We start from the raw sequence: 19,424 nt of genomic DNA, 5'->3' as shown, positions 1-19,424 counted from the left end.
TGTCTTTCAAAGATCATTTGTAAAAATCCAAATAACTTCACAGATCTTCATTGTAAAGGGTTTAGACACTGTTTCCCATGCGTGTTCATTGAACCATAAACAATTAATGAACATGGAACGGTCGTTAAGACCATTAAGACCACTAACAGCTTACAGACGGTAGGCAATTAAGGTCACCGTTATGAAAACTTAGGACACTAAAGAAGCCCTTTCTATTGACTCTGAAAAACACCAAAAGAAAGATGCCCAGGGTCCCTGCTCATCTGCATGAACGTGCCTTAGGCATGTTGCAAGCAGGCATGAGGACTGCAGATGTGGGCAGGGCAATAAATTGCAATGTCCGTACTGTGAGACGCCTAAGACAGCGCTACAGGGAGACAGGATGGACAGCTGATCGTCCTCGCAGTGGCAGACCACGTGTAACAACACCTGCACAGGATCGGTACATCCGAAACATCACACCTGCGGGACAGGTACAGGATGGCAACAATAACTGCCCGAGTTACACCAGGAACGCACAATCCCTCCATCAGTGCTCAGACTGTCCGCAATAGGCTGAGAGAGGCTGGACTGAGGGCTTGTAGGCCTGTTGGAAGGCAGGTCCTCACCAGACATCACCGGCAACAGCGTCGCTTATGGGCACAAACCCACCGTCACTGGACCAGACAGGACTGGCAAAAAGGGCTCTTCACTGACGAGTTGCGGTTTTGTCCCACCAGAGGTGATGGTTGGACTCGCATTTATCGTTGAAGGAATGAGCATTACACCGAGTCCTGTACTCTGGTGCGGGATCGATTTGGAGGTGGAGAGTTCGTCATGGTCTGGGCCGGTGTTTCACAGCAACATCGGACTGAGCTTGTTGTCATTGCAGGCAATCTCGACGCTGTGCGTTACAGGGAAGACATCCTCCTCCCTCATGTGGTAGCCTTCCTACAGGCTCATCCTGACATGACCCTCCAGCATGACAATGCCACCAGCCATACTGCTCATTCTGTGCGTGATTTCCTGCAAGACAGGAATGTCAGTGTTCTGCCATGGCCAGCGAAGTGCCCGGATCTCAATCCCATTGAGCACATCTGGGACCTGTTGGATCGGAGGGTGAGGGCTAGGGCCATTCACCCCTGAAATGTCCGGGAACTTGCAGGTGTCTTGGTGGGGTAACATGTCTGAGTGGGGTAACATCTCACAGCAATAACTGGCAAATCTGGTGCAGTCCATGAGGAGGAGATGCACTGCAGTACTTAATGCAGCTGGTGGCCACACCAGATACTGACTGTTACTATTTTGACCCCCCCCCCTTTGTTCAGGGACACATTATTTAATTTCTGTTAGTCGCATGTCTGTGAAACTTGTTCAGTTTATGTCTCAGTTGTTGAATCTTGTTATGTTGATACAAATATTTACACGTTAAGTTTGCTGAAAATAAATGCAGTTGACAGTGAGAGGAAGTTTATTTTTTTGCTAAGTTTAGTTCATAGTACATAGTACTTATCTATAATAAGATGCTTCATGTTTGACTTAATATTTGACTTAATTCTTACCAAACGTTGCTTTTTTTGTGTCAACAATTAGACATTTTAATTAAGTTTTAAAAAGAAAAGTGGGGAAAAAAGCTCAGAGAATATTTTTATGCTTACAGTCTGGACTGGAGTCCAAAATCTGGACCATGGTTTGAACGGGGTGGGAGGTGCCACCTGCATAGTCTACCGTGCTGCGCCCCCTAATTGGCCGTAAGGTTCTTTCATGCAAACGAGGAGGGTGTATCCTGGGCGAGACAACAGCTGCGCGTCTGGGAAGGTCTTCGGCTGCTTTAGTGTATGTAGTGAATGCAAACACAACAGCGTGCGTTCTGGGAATTACGACGTTCTATGAGTGAAATAGTGATTATTTTCTGACTGTTCCCTCTTCGTTGATACACTTGCTGGAATTTTGGATTATTTCTCTCGGAAATATTTTGCGGGATTCATTTGTGAGAAGGTAAATTCTGTGTTGTCTCCCCTGTGCTGTGTGCGTTGCTGACAATCTGTGTCTGCTTCCTCTACATTTCGTTTGGTTCAAATGTTTGAACGGTCGGTCCTCATGCAGAACATATGTTGTGGGTTCTGGGTTTTCTGACTTTGCAAACCCCACTGAACTGAATTTACGAACTAAATGTTGAAAACCTTCAACCCACTACGCTCTGGTTTGACACGTCTGACATCAATCCAAGTGAGACTGTCACGCAAGGTGTCAAATAAAAAAATGGAATGAGGAAAACATAGCATTTATTCTAGTGACCGGTTTTTGTAGCTTGCAACCTTTCATTTTAGGCTATATGATAGCCTATTTTATTAGGTTAGTATTTTCCAAATTGTATACGTCTTTATTCTAGGACACTTAATTACTTCCCAGATTGAAGGTCACTTGTAGTTTGTGATTATAATGTATGTACAATTATTTGTCCAGCTATTCAAGTTTTATAGGGTGCGGGGTCGTAGGTATGGTTGCCCACAAAGGTGTGTCCCGTCATTATACCCCAAGTCATCAATGAATATCGATGGGGACAACTTCTAACGATTTTCAGTGTATGACAAACATAATTTACAAAAATATCGAATGTATCAGGGGTGTAAAGTTGCCTAGCCTATAAAGTCGTCAACTTGAAGTGACATATCACCCTACATATAATTGTGTATTGTAGCCAATAATTAATTATATTGAGGCTTTCAAAGTTTATCATATCAGTTACGAAATGCTTTGTTCAGGCTGTGTAAATTGTGTACCTGTTTCTTCAACAAAAAACAAATGTAATGATCTAATCATAGGCCTACCATTTAGAATAATCTTCACTTCATTTTTGTAATAAAAATCGTGTTTCAACACAGAGGGGGCGTTGTAAAAATGATGTTACATGACGACCGTTGAAATATTTTCTACTAAACCCACGGTTGTCATTGCCTATTATTTCCCCTGAAATCTCTGCCGCGGGACTCGCCTTTTGTCCTAATCCTTTTCCCTCACCGTACTGGTTCACAATCAAAACCCGGATTTAGCGATTTAAATCCAGTCTGGCCATCTGCAGTTGCCTGCGAAAACAGTCTAAATTAGCACGTTTTATGATTCTATTCAAACAAAGCCATTACGCAATAAAAGATTGTATGACACTCGTTTTGGCAGATATACGGCAATGTAATCGAAGTTCCTTGCTCTCTTCAGGTGGTTAATTGCCTTGCGCATTGTCTTTTCCTCAAATCTTTTGTGCGTCTTTTGTTATCGTGCAATTATGCCATTGCTTGAAGTCCTCCCTCTGCGTTTGGGAATAGGCCTATATAGATCTTATGCAATTGTAACATGGAAAGACTTGTTACAAGCTCAACAAAGTTCAGTGAAAATGAAGTAGGCAGCAGGCTAACTGAATGCTCACTCGCACAGAATTCTGCAGTTGGCAACCTGAAGTGCAAGAGAAACGTTCTCTACTGACAGAGCTAACTGAAACATTTATGCACAGTTAAAATTGTATAAGATATTTAAGGCTTCAATGCACACCGTGTATAGGACAGGCTACTGTAATGGACCACACTGCCCACTCTCTGGAGGAGAGAGCTGTCATGTGTCAACCCCAAGTTTTACCATCATATCTCACCTCAGTTTAGGCATCATATCTCACCTCAGCAGGATGCTGTGTTGGAGCCTGCAGACTGATGTGTCTGTGCGACTTATACAGTACATTCGGTGTATTTTTAATGGGACATTGCTAAATGAAGGCATGTCATTAAACGTACGTGCATAAACACAACCATCATGTTTTCATCGTCAAACAAAACCTTCAAAAAAGCCTAGTAATTCAAGCACACAAACAGTGCTCTGTGCACACACGCCTTTTGATGAATTAAAAGAGCCATCATTTTACAAAACACAAAGTGGAATGAGCGAAGCGAAATAAAGTTGGAAATGATAGAAATATAAGAACTGACTGATGTGGAGGTGTTTAGTTTCATTTGGAATAAGCTTTTAGTTTAATATTTACCACTGTGACAGTAAATTGCATTATTTAGAAATGTGACTTTTCTTGCATTTAGGGGAGGGTCATCTTTCATTCAAGGGGGGTTTAGACCCCTGTCCCCCCCTGTAATTCGCACTCTGTGTATGTCAACGTAAGCACACGTTCACTTTTTTGCATGCATATGTATTCGCTGTGGGCGTGTGTCACGTGTTGCATGACTGATGAAGTCACTGATGCTGTGAATAGGTGGCCTCGCTCTAGGAAGATCACTCCATCACTGCCACATCCTACCACACACGTCTTTCTCTCTAAGCCTCTACCCACCATCACAGTAGACCTCAGATGCCCAAAGTAGTGTGTGTGTGTGTGTGTGTGTCAACCAGGCAGTTGATTTGTGAATCAGTGTTACAAACAGCTGATCTGACTGAACTGAAGCCAGTTTTCTGGTACGCGCTCTCGGTTTTGGCGACCGCCTTAATTGGCTAACTGATAATAAGGAGTTTGGGTTCACAACCTAAAGGGCATCGTTAGCTGGCGCCACAACAAAAGCCTCGGTGTCATCGACCCACGTCTCTTTTTCCTCTTTATTTTTTTTTACAAAGGAAAACGAGCCTCATCGTTTCACCTCACTTAAAATAGAACTCAAATGTGAGAGCTGTCTTCAGTCGGTGTTACGTTGATGCCGTTCCCCCTTAGCGAGAGTCGTATCTTTAGCGTGTTGGCTATATTTAATTTCAACACCTCTCTATCTCGCTCGGAATTGTTCGTTTTTTTTTTCTTGAGCTATGACACATCTGCTTGTGTATAATGTTTAAATCTATTCAGTGGGCTTTTGTTGACATCTTTTCATATCGTTGGACAGGGTTGTTGTACGTGGCTGGATTTGAGCACACAGATCATGCCATGTTCTGTCTACGCTGATTTTTAAAACATGGCTTCGACAAAGTTTGAAAAACATCAGTACTGAATTGAATGCATTTGCACGTACACAAAGTCTAGGCCTAATCAGCATGGAACCTCTACAGTGTTTTGTCTGCGTGGTTATAAAAGCATTAACATGTGCAGTTGTATCTGCCGGCTTGAATTTCCAGCACACATCTCCAACAGATGTGAAACCACCCCTCTGTGCTGAGTGCAACAGTCTGCCGTATCACCTTGGATGTCATCGCTATTGCTGTTTTCATAGTGGCACTATTGTCTGTACAGTGCAGTGTTTTTTTTTTTTCTATTTCGGTTTGGACATCTACACTTGTGGACATTGGCTCTCTGACACACAATCTGTCTCCCTGACCACTGGGCTGCACTGCCGTCTCCCCGTCTCTCTGCTGTGACTGAGGGTGACACAATGGGAGTGGTGAGGTCATGGCTGGAGAACCGTAGCACCATGACAGGGGAACTGTCTCTAGCCAGTTTTGAGATGAGGGAATTAGAAGAGCAGGATGTGGGAAGTTCTCAGTGGGAATCTGAGGACGCTTCTGATGAGATTGAGGGGTGAGGGAGGGAGTGTGTGTGTGTTGAGGGTGAAAGAGGGAGCAATGCTTGTGTGGGATTCGATTCATGGTGTGTGTAGCTTGGGTGAGTAGCCAGTGTGGTCACTAACAAGTGAACATGTGCCTATGTGATTGTCATTCCGCCTGATGTGTGGTTGCTTTGTGTGCGTGTGTCTTTTTGGCCTAATATCTGTATCAGTCTTTTACGTCTAGTCTGTTGCTCCAGAGGATCTGGAAAAGTTCCACTATCTCTGTTTGTCAATACTAATCTCTCCATTCACCAGCCGGGTTGGGTTCTGCTCGCCAGCCGTGATGGCTACAATTGACCCTGCCGTCGTAGCTTTTTTTTATTTTGCCCAAAGATTGTGTCCCGCTCACTGATGGGCCTGCAGATGCTGAAGCACCCTGGGAAATGGTCAGTTTTGTCCAGGGTGTGATTCTTTTTTCACCCCCTGGCTGTCTCTGTCCAGATGTTGGCTGCTGAATTATGTGTCGCCTGTGGAGAGGTCCTCAAAGGTCTGTTGCGCCTAATGCCCCCAGAGGTAATGAGCGCTGAAATAGCCTTCCCCCTCAGGTGCCTCTAGTCCCTGCTCCACGTTCTTTCTTCATGTTTTCTTCTCTCTTAGTCTCCTTTCCTCTCTTCTCAAATGATTGGGGGGAAAATAGATGGTTTACAGTGCCTTCAAAGTATTCATACCCCTTGACTTATTTTACATTTTGTTACAGCCTGAATTCAAAATTGATTAAATATATATTTTTTACCCATCTACACACACAACCCCATAATGAAAACATGCTTTTAGAAATGTTTGCAAATGTATCTTGGGTATGTCTGTATCAGCTTTGCTCATCTGGATTTGGGGATTTTTCTCAATTTCTTTGCAGATTTTCTCATGCTCTGTTAAATTAGATGGAAAGCGGTGGTGAACAGCGATCTTCAAGTCTTTCCACAGATTTTTGATGGGATTCATATCTGGGCTTTGGCTGGGCCGCTCAAGGACTTTCACATTCCTGTTCTGAAGCCATTCCAGCATTTCTTTGGCAGTTTGGTTGGGGTCATTGTCCTGTTGGAATGTAAATCTTTGCCACAGTCTGTTGTTTGCACTCTGAAGCAGGTTCTCATCAAGGCCTGTTTGGTTCCATTCATTGTTCCCTGTCTTACCAGTCTCCCAGTCCCTGCCACTGAAAATCATCCCCATAGCATGAAACTAATTTGAATTCAGGTTGTAACACAACAAAATATGGAATAAGTCAAGAGGTATGAATAGGTTATGAAGGCACTTTACATATTGCCATATTATTTTGGACAATATTATATAGATACTTTGACTCCGAGTACCTATTTGTAAAATATGTATTTTTTTGTTGCTAGGTAGCTTTAGCTAGCGCTAGTTGGCTGTACCTGAGCTAAAACAGCGGTATTTTTCATCCTAAAGCTTGTTCGCCATCTTATTAAATAGTGATCCAACATGTTTTCCATGACTGACCAAAACACATTTTCTCGTGCTTTCTGCAGCAGACATGTAATGAGCAACGTTTGGAACATCAAATTGCATTAAAATCGCAGTATCAAATTGCAATACATATTGCGTATACCTGGTATTTCCCAGTCCTACTCTTTTCACCCATATACTTTTCTCTCTCCTCTCTTCCCCCCACCTCTTTTCTCCTCATCTCTTATCTTTTCTCTTGTACCTCCCAGCTTTTCAAACTTTCTCCCACATATTCCTCACCTTTTCACTCTCCCCTATTGCCCTGTTATTGGTTCTATCCACGCAGTTTCATAACACTATTTTTACTGCATCACGTGGGAGGAACATAAAACCAGGTCTTTATGGTGTTTTGCTTTTTTAGGGGCTGTATTTAAGAGACTGAGGCGAGGTGATAGTTTTCCCAATTCAGAAGCAACGGGTCTCTTTTATGCCCAGATTGAAGTCATGTCTGAGTGTATATAAAAACCACAAAGCAATTGCCTCCTGTACAAATGAAGGATCTGTGAAGTGCTGTAGCAGTCATTGTCAGGGGGGGGATTTTGGTTGACGCCTCGTATTGTAGCTCAGCAGTAATCCCAGCATGCTCGTGTGGACTCCCCATGATCCTCCCTGCTGCTCCTGATTAAAAAAATGTCAGCAAATCTATCATAAAGACTCTTTTCACAGTTTCCGGCTCAGTAGCTAGCTTTGGCCTAATGTCACCATCCATGAACCCAGCACACTCTGCCCAAATGACTTAATTGTCAACACATCCCCTCCATACAAGCTCTTATTTGCTGAGCGCCTTTAGAAACCGTCAGACTTTTGAAGCTGGGTCCAGTTTTTCCATTATGAATGAGGTTCAAAGGGGCTTGGGGCTGCTTGTGCCAAATTATTGCTATCCCATTCACTTAATGATAGTGCATGTCTTTCCTCCTTCCATTGATTAGCTGTTGGCAAATAAAATGGCTGAAGAGTCCTTTCTGCGGCTGGCCTGCTTCAAAGGGAGATTGGGGTGTCGCTAAATCAGGTTTATGGTTGATGGTGTCTGTCGATATGCAGCACAGAGACTGTTTTATGAGCTTGTTTGGTAAGGCGTGGCGATAAAACAAGACATTGCTTGGAGGAACGCATTTTCTGTAGGGGTGTTTTTATTCTGTGAATGCCCTGTCACTACGCTGGTACACGCTTAAAGCTGCAATATGTCACTTTTTGGGTGACCTGACCAAATTCACATAGAAATGTGTGTTATAGATCTCGCAGTCTCTTTTGAAAGCAAGTCTACGAAGCGGTAGATCTGTTCTGTGTGCTATTTCTATGCATTCCGTTCTTAAGTTTTGCTTTTGCATATTTTACTTTTGGTTTTGTACACTTGGGCCAGTAATCGAATCCCCGAGCTGACAAGGTAAAAATCTGTTGTGGTTAACACACTCACTGTTCCCCGGGCGCCGACGACGTGGATGTCGATTTAAGGCAGCCCACCTCACCTCTCTGATTCAGAGGGATTGGGTTAAATGCGGAAGACACATTTCAGTTGAAGTTATTCAGTTGTACAACTGACTAGGTATCCCCCTTTCCCTTTACCAGCTGAAAATACAATATTTTTGGTTATGGAAAAAATCAGTGGTTTAGATGGTACAATGATTATCTACACCATACTTGCTTGTTTTGTCCCAAACTGAAACTAGACTAACTATTCACATTTTATTAACCAGGAAATGGCGGAGCAATTTCTGCATAGTGGATCTTTAAAAAATAATTTGCGCTGAGATTTGCAGATGCAGGCTGCCAGAGTTATCAACTTCTTGCTTCTTGCGTGCCTTCCTTTTTTTTCACTTTCTTGCTCTTGTTTTGTTTTTCTTGCCTCATTGCTTGTTTGCTTGCTTGAAGTTGAAGTGCAGGTGCAGGTGCTGGCAAACACAACAGTCAAAATTCCTTAGTGCAAGGGTTCCAGGAATGTAAAAGTATAAGAAAGCAAAGTGGGGTGAAGGGAGGGGGGATTTTTGGGGAAGAAAGATCCCGCAGAATTCCTAAGTGTGCCAAAATGGGTCTGTTTGACAGAGGGGAGAGAGTGGAAGAGATGGAGAAAGGGGGAGGAAGAGAGGGAAAGTGAGAGAGGGGAGGAGCCACGCTGAAGAAGGCTTGAGAGGCCACGGACGCTCAAGATCTTTAACATTGTCCCAGTCCGATGAGGATTGAGAGGAGTCCAAAAAAGGAGAAGAAAGAGCTTTCCAAAACGTACAGCTGCAAGCTGTCTCTTCCAAGCACTTAAAACGTTGCTTGGCTTTGTGCAACACATGGAGCTGGGTGAAAAATCTGGTCTCTGTAAGTGTTCCAAGGGCGCTCTATGGCAATTAATGGAACAATAATTACAGTAGCGCAGTTAGACAACGGAGAAATTGATGATTTGGTGCTGCTAATTTGCCGGCTGATGTCATTTTCGAAAATGATTTCTGTAATCAGGTTGAGAGATGAAATGAGGCAGAAAATGGAAGGAACCAGATATTGGATTTCAGAGCTGTTCAGTGGGATTCATATTCATTCATTGCTCCCCCTCAGTATCTCCTCAATCTTTACCAGCATGTGTTGCACATCACCTCAAGGACTGTTTCATTCGCCGGTCCAGTTTCAGTCTATCTAACTTTAGCAAATAATAGCGTCACCAGTAAGAGATGGAACGGCAGTTGAAAGCCTGGCGGCTGGAAGGAGGACAGGAAGCAGGTGACAGATGGAGTGTTCCGTGTCCTCTTCTCTCTTTCTAGCTCAGGCTGGACCAGAACCAAACATCTGGTTTGTCTCTTAGGACTTGATGGTGTGGGCAGTGGGGATTATATGCAGAGAGAGGAGACTGACTGGTGTTCAGGCTTCGGTTTGGAAAAAGGGGTTATTTTTAAACCTGGGAGTGTGTGAAGGGGGACAAAGGTCAGGGGGTGCAGGGAGGTTGCAAGGGGGGGTTGATGCACTGCCTGTCCCCCCCCCCAAACTCTTTTCCCCTGTGTCCTTTTGACCACATGATTAACAGGCCTAGTTCATGTTTGGGAAAACACAAAGAGAAATGGCCAAGGAGAGCGAGAGAGATGTAGAGTTTGTCAACGTCAGTGGTGTACTGGCGGACAAAGGGAGGCTCATTCTGTGAGAGATGATGACGCAAAGCCGGAAGAGGGAGAAGGGGAGAGGGATTTTGCTAGCTCTGGATTTCAAGGATGGTAAACATCCTTGCCATTCTTTTACCTGGAAGCAGCTTGTCAGTCTCAGGTGCAGACAGACACAACCTGTTTGTTAATGGTGTTTGCTTGCTCAAATTGATGACGGTAATGTGTTGATTGACCTAATGTTTTTAACTTCACAGTATTCCCTAAATATCTGGTTCTGTGATGTCACCCCTCTGGCTGCAGTGAATAATGGGTAGATCATATCAGTAGAAGGGAAACCATTAAATAGAGGGCTAGATTGACAGAGCGAGAGGGGGGGAGCACTTCGAGGGAGAAATAACGAAGGACAGAGGTGAGGAATTCACTTTTTGTTCTTAAAAGAGTATATTCAGAATAAACTCACACCTTTTACTAAACCAGGAAGTTGGCAGATGTAAATGTTGCCCTATGACCAAAAGGGTCGAAGTCTTTGTGTGTGGCACCTTTTAATACAATGTCTCGTCTTTAAAATTGTACGGAGGATGCATCCAGGAAATCATTTCAGCAAGGAGAAATACTACCCGCATCACAAGGAGCAGTAAAAGGCCATAAAAACGAACTAACCTTAGGGAAATGCAACAGGCAATCAAACATGAAGACTTTACTGGTTCGGTGAATGCTCTTTGAAGTGTCAAGGTGGGTATGGCAGTTACAACGTAGGGTTTAGCCCCATCGGCCATTGTCACGTTTTAATTTAAAACATTTTACAAAATGTTAAAGACAAGTCAAATGTCTTGCTGGGAAAATAATAGTCCTAATAAATTGCGACAGAATACGCTTAATACAAATCATTAGTTTTAGAAGTAGTACTAAGTTCACTCCGGTTATTATGCCTGGCTCTAATGAAAATGATGGTGGTCCAAATCACAGCTCCATCCTTCCATTCACGGAGTGTAATGTTCTTAATTAACGGTTAGCGCGAACGTCTGCCTCTTTCCATACACTCTCGGCTGTTTCCGAGTCACTGGGGTAGATGGCTGTATTGGTTTAGCAGAGCTTTGATTTCCCTGCCAGTATGAAAATCAATGTTCGGTGGGGCCAGCGTCTTTTATGGCCTAGATTAGCATGATAATGTCAGAGTAGCGGGAGTAGCTAATCAGATTCTCGTAGTGCTCGTGCAGCTAATATCGTACGAAACACACCATTAGTGGAGAATGATTTTCTGCCAATCCCCCACCCTTCAATTATTTTAACTAGCTTCTTGGAAAGATGTGCCAGAAATGGGAAACAGTATGGGGTAAGCCGAGATGGAGAGCTTATGGAAGACTGCCTCAAACCGCTATATGCCGTTACCCGCTGTGTTTTTTTTATTACTCTAAACCTCTACGGAGGCTGGTCGCTCAGGAGCACATGGCGTGGGTCTGGGCTCATGTTTGTCTGACTGAAGTGAGTCTGGTTTGGGCTAAAGTGAACCAGAATGGACAATACTCTAGTGGCTTGTTCTTGTCTCATTCCTTCATCGGCACTGATCTGAAAAACAAAATGTGTCGGCCATTTCAGACTATTGAGATGCATCCATGGAGTTAGATGTGACTTCAAAAAGCTCAGGTTTCTAGAACCAATCTGTTATTGGCCAAGTTAGTTTGATAGAGACTGTCCAGATATGAGCTTAGATGGCCTGAACTGACAAAGTTGACCTCTGATCTAACATGTTGGGGGAAATATTACAGCGTACTTTAAGTGTCTTCTGTTGACTGATGGAGAAGAGTCCTTTCTGAGCAAGTTGTCAAGCCAGTCTGATTGAGCTGCTCTGCTCTGACACACACACACACACACACACACACACACACACACACACACACACACACACACACACAGGAGAAAAATCACTTTTCCCCCATAGGGCATCTGCACTGTGCCGGGTCAGCTAGGTCATGGAGCAAGGAGGGGGGATGAGTGATCGGTACGTGGCCCAAATGGAATGTCGCGATTTTTATCCACGTCCCACAGTGTTTCCAAAACCACAGAAGAAGGTCTTCCATGGCTCCTGCTGTGGTTTAGACAATACAAAGCAATATTTGATGGAAACTCCTTTTTGGTGTGCGAACAGTTCTGATACACTCATGGAATATGTTACTCTGTAACTGCAGGAGGAGCTCACTCAGTGCCCCTGGTTTGTAGCTGTCCCTATTAGTGCCGCACAGTATACTGAAACTTCGGTACTTTTTCGATACAAAAGAAAAACACGTTTGGTACCAGAATTTTTGTTACGTTCGGTACTTCTATCAAATGTGTCTTACGTGATGGAGAGGATCAAGTCTTATCAGCGCAGCCCCTTTTATAGCGAGAAGAGCAAATGGCCTGATCCACTTATTCATTGCTAGAGCTGTCTGGCCTGCATTGCTAACCTCTGTGCAGTATGAGGGGAGTTAACACACTTGAATAATGAAACCCAGCATGTTGAAACTGTTCATTACTGTTCACAACACATGTCCATAGAACACTTACATTGCAAGACGATACCTGTAGCTTCCAGCTTTAATTGTAGGCTAGCTTTCCTTGCTAGCTTACAGCTGAATTCAGTGCCCTAGTACTTTGTTTGTGATACCATAATGAAAAATATGCACATTTCAAAGCTGATTCTCACCAAAAACGTTATTAATTCACGACGTCTCCCTTCACCACCAAAAACGAATTCACTTCCCTCGCCCATCTGGTCTCCACTAGATTTCATAGCCACGAAGTCAGATTCCACAGCCACATTCTGCCTTGTGAACGACATCATTACTTTCTTAGAGAGACAGCACACATTTTTATAAAGTAAGAGATTGCTTCTTCTATGCAAATGTTGATCAGTACAGAAAATGTTACATATTGTTCAAATGTAATGATATTGAACTCAAAAGATGCCCAACGATTAAACAGAGCAGTAGCTGAGTTTCTGTCTGGATCAAGTGCCATTCTGTGACTTTGGTTAATGTCTTTTTTTAGTTGTGGTATTGAGTATCCATTGTATTGGGTATTGTGATACTAAACCTGATATTGGTATCAAAGTCAAAATTCTAGTATCATGACAACACTAGGGAATATGGGTCCATTTCTGTCCAGAGGCACTTGTCTGGCCCATGAGTCAACTGTGTGGGTTTATCGTCAGGCCCTGACGTCTCTTTGACGTCTCTCTCCTTTTCTGCCTCTTTCTACTTTCTCTGTTCTCTCTCTCTACCATCTTCTCTCTTTGCTTGTTTTTTTTCTTTCGCTCGCTCTCTCTTAGGGCATACCTAGGTAAACTCTTGTCTAGGCGAGAGGAGGTTGGTATGTTGAAAAGCTGAAGAGCCTCTCTGTCTGTAGTCAGGTGTTAGATTGGGCTGGTGATGAGGGAGATGGATTGAGTTCACATGAGGCAAGGCTACGCTGTTCATTATCTCACAATCCTCTGGGATGGGGTGGAAAAAGCATCTGTAGAAAACAAGTTGCTTTGTCCTTCAGTCAAGTATGGTCAAGGCAATGTATCTCTCTTTTTCTCTTTCGTTCACTCTCTAAAATTCAATGTGCTTTAATGGCATGAATGACAAGGTCGATGTTGCCAAAGCGAAGTGATATACAGTAAATAACAATTATAAAAACAGTGAACAATAAGATTAGACGCTATAACACTAAAGATATATACAGTACCAGTTTCACCTGGAATGCTTTTCCAACAGTTTTGAAGGAGTTCCCACATATGCTGAGCACTTGTTGGCTGCTTTTCCTTCACTCTGCGGTCCAACTCATCCCAAACCATCTCAATTGGGTTGAGGTTGGGTGATTGTGGAGGCCAGGTCATCTGATGCAGTACTCTATCACTCTCCTTCATGGTCAAATAGCCCTTACACAGCCTGGAGGTGTGTTGAGTCATTGTCTTATTAAAAAAACAAATGATAGTCCCACTAAGCGCAAACCAGATGGGATGGCGTATCATTGCAGAATGCTGTGGTAGCCATGCTGGTAAGTGTGCCTTGAATTCTAAATAAATCACTGACAGCTTTACAGTGGAAACCACACATGCAGAGATTATCCGTTCACCTACTCTGCAATGTAGAAAATAGTACAAAGAAAGAAAATCCCTTGAATGAGTAGGTGTGTCCAAACTTTTTACTGGTACTGTATATAATCAAATAAATATCCAGTACAGAAATGTAATAATGGTCCACCTTCAGAATCTTTCTCTCATTCTCACGCTCTTTTTTTTTTTCTTCCTCTTGCTCTCCCTCCCCTCTGAATTTGAAGTGCTACTGTTCAACCAGTGGCTCTCTGAAATGTCAAGGGGGGTCATTGGCAAATTGTATCATGTAGCTGATGAAATTCAGAGATGAGGTCAACTGCAACATTTTCCTGGCCTCTGGAACTTCAATTTCGCACTTTCTAACCTATTCTATCTTGTTCGAGAGGTATAAAGCTCATTTCCCAAACAGACATAGCCTAGTATCACGTCAGTCAGATGTGACGGGTTAGTTGAAATATTAATTTGTTGGCTAATATTGTAGTTTTGTAAAATAACATGGGTTTGAGATTTGATTTTTCTCCAAGATGATAAATAGGAATTTTCCTCACTTTGGGTTTATTCTGATTTGAATGGGACCCACCAACATATTGGAACTTGAACATCCTTTCAAATGTCACATTATAAGGCCATCTCATTCTTTGGTCGTCTGGGTTCCTAGTCTGAAGTCTTATTGGTATCTGCAGCACACTCTACACTAAGACCATTAGAGTCTTGTAGGGACACAGATTGTCGACCTATTCCTTTTTGCCAAGGTGATGTAAGAAATCACCCTTGGACACCCTGTCTTTCTCCACCCCCAAGGTCAGCATCTGTTTGATTAATCGCTCATTCCCTAATGGGGACGTCTTAGCTATTCATCATCTTGGATCAAGCACCAGGAGACTGGATCAGGGTTGGGAATTAGAAGCAGGAATCCTGATAGTTACACGTAGGCCTACTCCTTGTACTCTCGGATCTATTGAATGACGAGTATGTTTAAATGCACAATTATGTTTGACGGTTTCTTTCTTGATTTTAATATGTTCCCTTAAGCAGTTTCTCTTTAATTAGGAAGATGTTTATGGACTTCGTAGCTGCAAGTGCTAGTGAAAATAATAGCTTTGGTTGGTATGACATGTCTCACCACCTACTGGTATTCCAAGATGCATTGTTGGTTTTGTCTCCTATTCCTTTTGAGATCCCACTCTCTGAACTAAAATGCACAATGGACTCTGATGCTTCTGGTGTTGTCTAAACCAAAGCAGATTAAGCATGACATATTTTCATATTTTTTGTCTGTGTTGTGTTTTGAGTATCGTTTTTTTCCCATCACTATTTGTCTCATTCTAAGTCCACTTGGCGTCATGCAGCACGTGTGATTTGTGTTGGAATAGGAGCAGTTGCTGAAAAGAATGTGAGATACTGTAAGCTTGAGAAAATAAAGCTTTTATTAGAAACGTGGACCTTTTGAGGACTCACCCCGTGAGAAGCAGAGAAAATAGCCAACTTATTATAGAAGAAATTCCAATTCCAGCTTTATTTTAATGTTCATTAAATAATTAGCCATTATATTTGGCTTTGTAGCAATCAGAATCTTCAAGTATTTAATTAAAAAGGTTTGTCAAAGACTTTCAAACTTGGTCCACAGAAATCTCTAATTTATTCTTCACTGTTCTGTTCTTTTAAACTGTAATCCCACCCATTGTTGCAAGAATTTTTTTGGCAAACATCTGACTAGTCCTAGTGTTATGAGTAGGCAATTCGGTCACGACCCAGATATGAAATGCTCTTAAATGCCGGACCCGCTTGTCTGACCTCCTGCCCAGTCAGCCTACAGCAAAACATGCTTTGATCGTACAGCGAGGGAGGAGGGGTCGGGTTTCGAGATAATCATATTTTTTGGGGGGTTTTCTGTGCTGATCTGAGCCACAATGGACACACTTAGGACCCAGAACAAGTGCCGGATTCAGTTAAACTAGAAACGTCCTGCCCCAGGCTAATTCCCAATGACAGGTCCTTTGTTGACGGGCAAGCTACTTTTGGAGGGAAACACAAAACCCTGTCCTAACAAAGTAACAAGCCGTGACAGAGGAGGAACGTTTTTTTGGGGAAAAGGGTTTAAATCGACCTAGGAACAGATTAAAGGGGAAAAACAAGGACTTTGTGGAAATGGGATTCTTAAAGTCATGACAATAGCTCATTTCTCCTGCTAAAGGTTTTCTGTGTCTCCCCTTAACCTCAACCCTCCCCCAGTTTAGAGGTTGAGGTTAGCTCAACTGTTAGCACAGAACACGAGGGCAGGGTTTTGATAAATCTCAGCTGAGCTCAAAGGCTCTGGTTTGGGTCTTGGGGCACAGGTTGCCAAACGAACTATTCAGGGAGCACATGTTCAGCTGCCCTCACCCTCCTCAGCACAAATACAGTTTTTTAAAATATTTTGAATCTCTCTCTGTACTCTACCACTTTGATTCCTCCGGCTGTGGCGTTTTTCCAATTTCAGATGATGCATTTCGGCCCCTACAAAGAACTTTCCAGCAGCTTTCCATTTTAGATCACATACCAACCTGTGGGCTAATTTTCAAAGGCCTGACGTATAGACTCCCTACTAGGACCAGTTATCTGAATCATGGGTCCACCCTGAACACTGATGACACTATCAGTGCCACCCAATGTGTTCAGAATGTCCTCTCCAACATTTCCTCTTTGTACCAAACTCCCCCAGACCATGACATATTGGCTAGCTTCAACTCTTAACAGACGTGCGTTGGGGCCAACCGCCTGATATCCGAGTCTGGCTGGGGTGCCCTGCTCGGGGAATCATTTCCTCTTGTGCTCAGTAAGCGTGTTCAAGGGAGCGAGGGGGGGTTCGGGGGGGAAATCATCCCGAGCAGCTGTGCTGAAAGCCTGTGCTAAACACAATCAGGAAGTTGACGGGAAAGGCAGCGTGTTTCTGTCAGTGAGAGGGCAAACGCCACGGCACATTGAAAGGCCTCTGGAAACTTCAAACGAGGATGGCCCCGCCCCCCCCGAATCCAGATGGCAGTTGGCTGCGTTAGACTTGGCCCGGGCCGCGCATGGAAAGAGGCCTCCGTTTCTGTATATATTATGTTAACTAGTGGCTGTTTAGCAAGGAAAAGAGGCCCATGCTGTATAAAACGGATCTGGTTCACTTAGGAAAGACAACTAGTTGGTTGGATTCCAGCACAAACGTAATCAATCCAAAAAATACTAACCTGCTAATTGCCCCAATTTCCCCTTGTTCTCTTCAGAACATGGAGAGATGTTCTGCATTTTGGACGCCTGCTCATCAAACATCTCATTCCAAAATCATGGGTATTATTATGGAGTTGGTCCCACCCCTTTGCTGCTATAACAGCCCCCACTCTTCTGGGAAGGCTTTCCACTAGATGTTGGAACTTGCTTCCATTCAGCCACGAGCATTAGTGAGGTTGGGCACTGATGTTGGGCGATTAGTCCTGGCTCACAGTCGGCGTTCCAATTCATCCCAAAGGTGTTCGATGGGGTTCAGGTCAGGGCTCTATGCACGCCAGTTAAGTTCTTCCATACCGATCTCAACAAACCGTTTCTGTATGGACCTCACTTTGTGCACGGGGGCATTGTCATGCTGAAACAGGAAAGGGCCTTCCCAAACTGTTGCCACAAAGTTGGAAGCACAGAATCATCTAGAATGTCATTGTATTCTGTAACATTAAGACTTCCCTTCACTGGAACTTGGGGGCCTAGTCCAAACCATGAAAAACAGCCCCAGACCATTTTTCCTCCTCCACCAAACTTTACAGTGGGCACTATGCATTAGGCAGGTAGCATTCTCCTGGCATCTGCCAAACCCAAATTTGTCAGTTGGACTGCCAGATGGTGAAGCGTGATTCATCACTCCAGAGAATGCGTTTCCACTGCTCCGTAGTTCAATTTCAGCGAGCTTTACAACACTCCAGCCGACGCTTGGCCTTGCGCATGGTGATGTTAGGCTTGTGTGTGGCTGCTCGGCCATGGAAACCCATTTCATTAAGCTCCCGACGAATAGTTATTGTGCTGACGTTGCTTCCAAAGACAGTTTGGAACTTTGTTCTCAGTTGCAACAATCACTACAGACTATTTTTACACGCTGCGTGCTTCAGCACTCGGCGGTCCCGTTCTGCGAGCTTGTGTAGCCTACCGCTTTGCGGCCGAACTGTAGTTGCTTCTAGACATTTCAGCTTCACAATAACAGCACTTACTGTTGACCGGGCAGCTCTAGCAGGGCAGAAATTTGACAAACTGACTTGTTGGAAAGGTGGCATCCTATGACTGTGCCGCATTGAAAGTCACTGAGCTCTTCAGTAAGGTCATTCTACTGCCAATGTTTGTCTATGGAGATTGCATGGCTGTGTGCTCAATTTTAGCAACGGGTGTGTCTGAAGTTTGAAGGGGTGCCCACATACATTTGTGTGTATATATAGTGTAGCTGTGCTCCTGGGGAAGCTACTCTCAATATAGGAACTCCTTCACCTACATCTTTGCAACTGACCTACGCAATCAATGAAGTGCCAAACTGACGGAAATAAAACAAGACAGGGAGTCCATTCAGTGGCAGAATTTCCCACCTCTGAGCTCAGTGTTTATCTGGGCTGTGGTTCCTGAAGGAGTCGGGCTTTTTAGTAGGACGACAGTAAAGCTGACCGCTACTGTTCTCTGATATAAACGACCTCGGAGGAATCTGACTCCTCTCGAACAGGGCTACTGAAAACCTCTTAATGAGTTTGGATAAGGATTAATGTGGATGTGTCGCCTCTTGGCATGCTCAAGCCCTCTCTAATTTGCTCGCTCTCTTTCCTTTACTTTTGTTCCCCCACAGGTACTCAGTCAGTTGGAAGGAAGAATTCAGCCCGTACCACCTCCATCTCGGAACCATTCGGAATCTTGTCCTGTGCTCTGATTTGGATTTCTACTCGATCTCCTGGTTTGAATGTTCACTCTGTACCGGTTTGGCTCATCGAATCCCACCGCCGTTGTTGGATGATTCAGAAGCTGAGGTAAGAGTGATTCTTTTTGTCCTCTTTGTTTGTTACTAACGGATCATTTTAAAGTTATGGAGAATGACCGAGAGAACGCTCATGTGATGGAAATCTGAGGAGATGCTGAAAGAATAGGCCTACAAATGGAGACTTGAGGCTTAGAGGACCAGAGGCCTCTGTTGGGTTTCTTTGTACAAATGTGCCCGGTGACAGCCAGATTAATGAGTCCCAGTGCGAAGCTGGCCAATTTGTTTGATGCGGCCACCCAATAACGTGCGTTTTGATAGAAATGCTTGTCTCAACAAGCCTCTCT

The 19,424-nt window shown here is 43.7% G+C and overlaps 1 protein-coding gene across 2 annotated transcripts in view; it reads left to right on the top strand.

Moving 5' to 3' along the window:
- Positions 1-1,715: 1,715 nt before the first annotated feature.
- LOC106588355 (semaphorin-6D) overlaps positions 1,716-19,424 on the top strand; it is a 95,354-nt gene continuing 77,645 nt past the window's right edge. For both annotated transcript variants that reach the window (XM_014177250.2, XM_014177243.2), the window contains exons 1-2: positions 1,716-1,977; positions 18,952-19,129. The gene's annotated coding sequence lies outside the window, so the exon portion shown is untranslated. The remainder of the gene's footprint in view (positions 1,978-18,951; positions 19,130-19,424) is intronic.

The sequence above is a fragment of the Salmo salar genome, chromosome ssa27 (assembly GCF_905237065.1).
Source record: "Salmo salar chromosome ssa27, Ssal_v3.1, whole genome shotgun sequence".
Taxonomy (NCBI): Eukaryota; Metazoa; Chordata; class Actinopteri; order Salmoniformes; family Salmonidae; genus Salmo; species Salmo salar.
The sequence above is the reverse complement of the archived record's forward strand: the minus strand, read 5'-3'. Positions and strand labels throughout refer to the sequence as shown.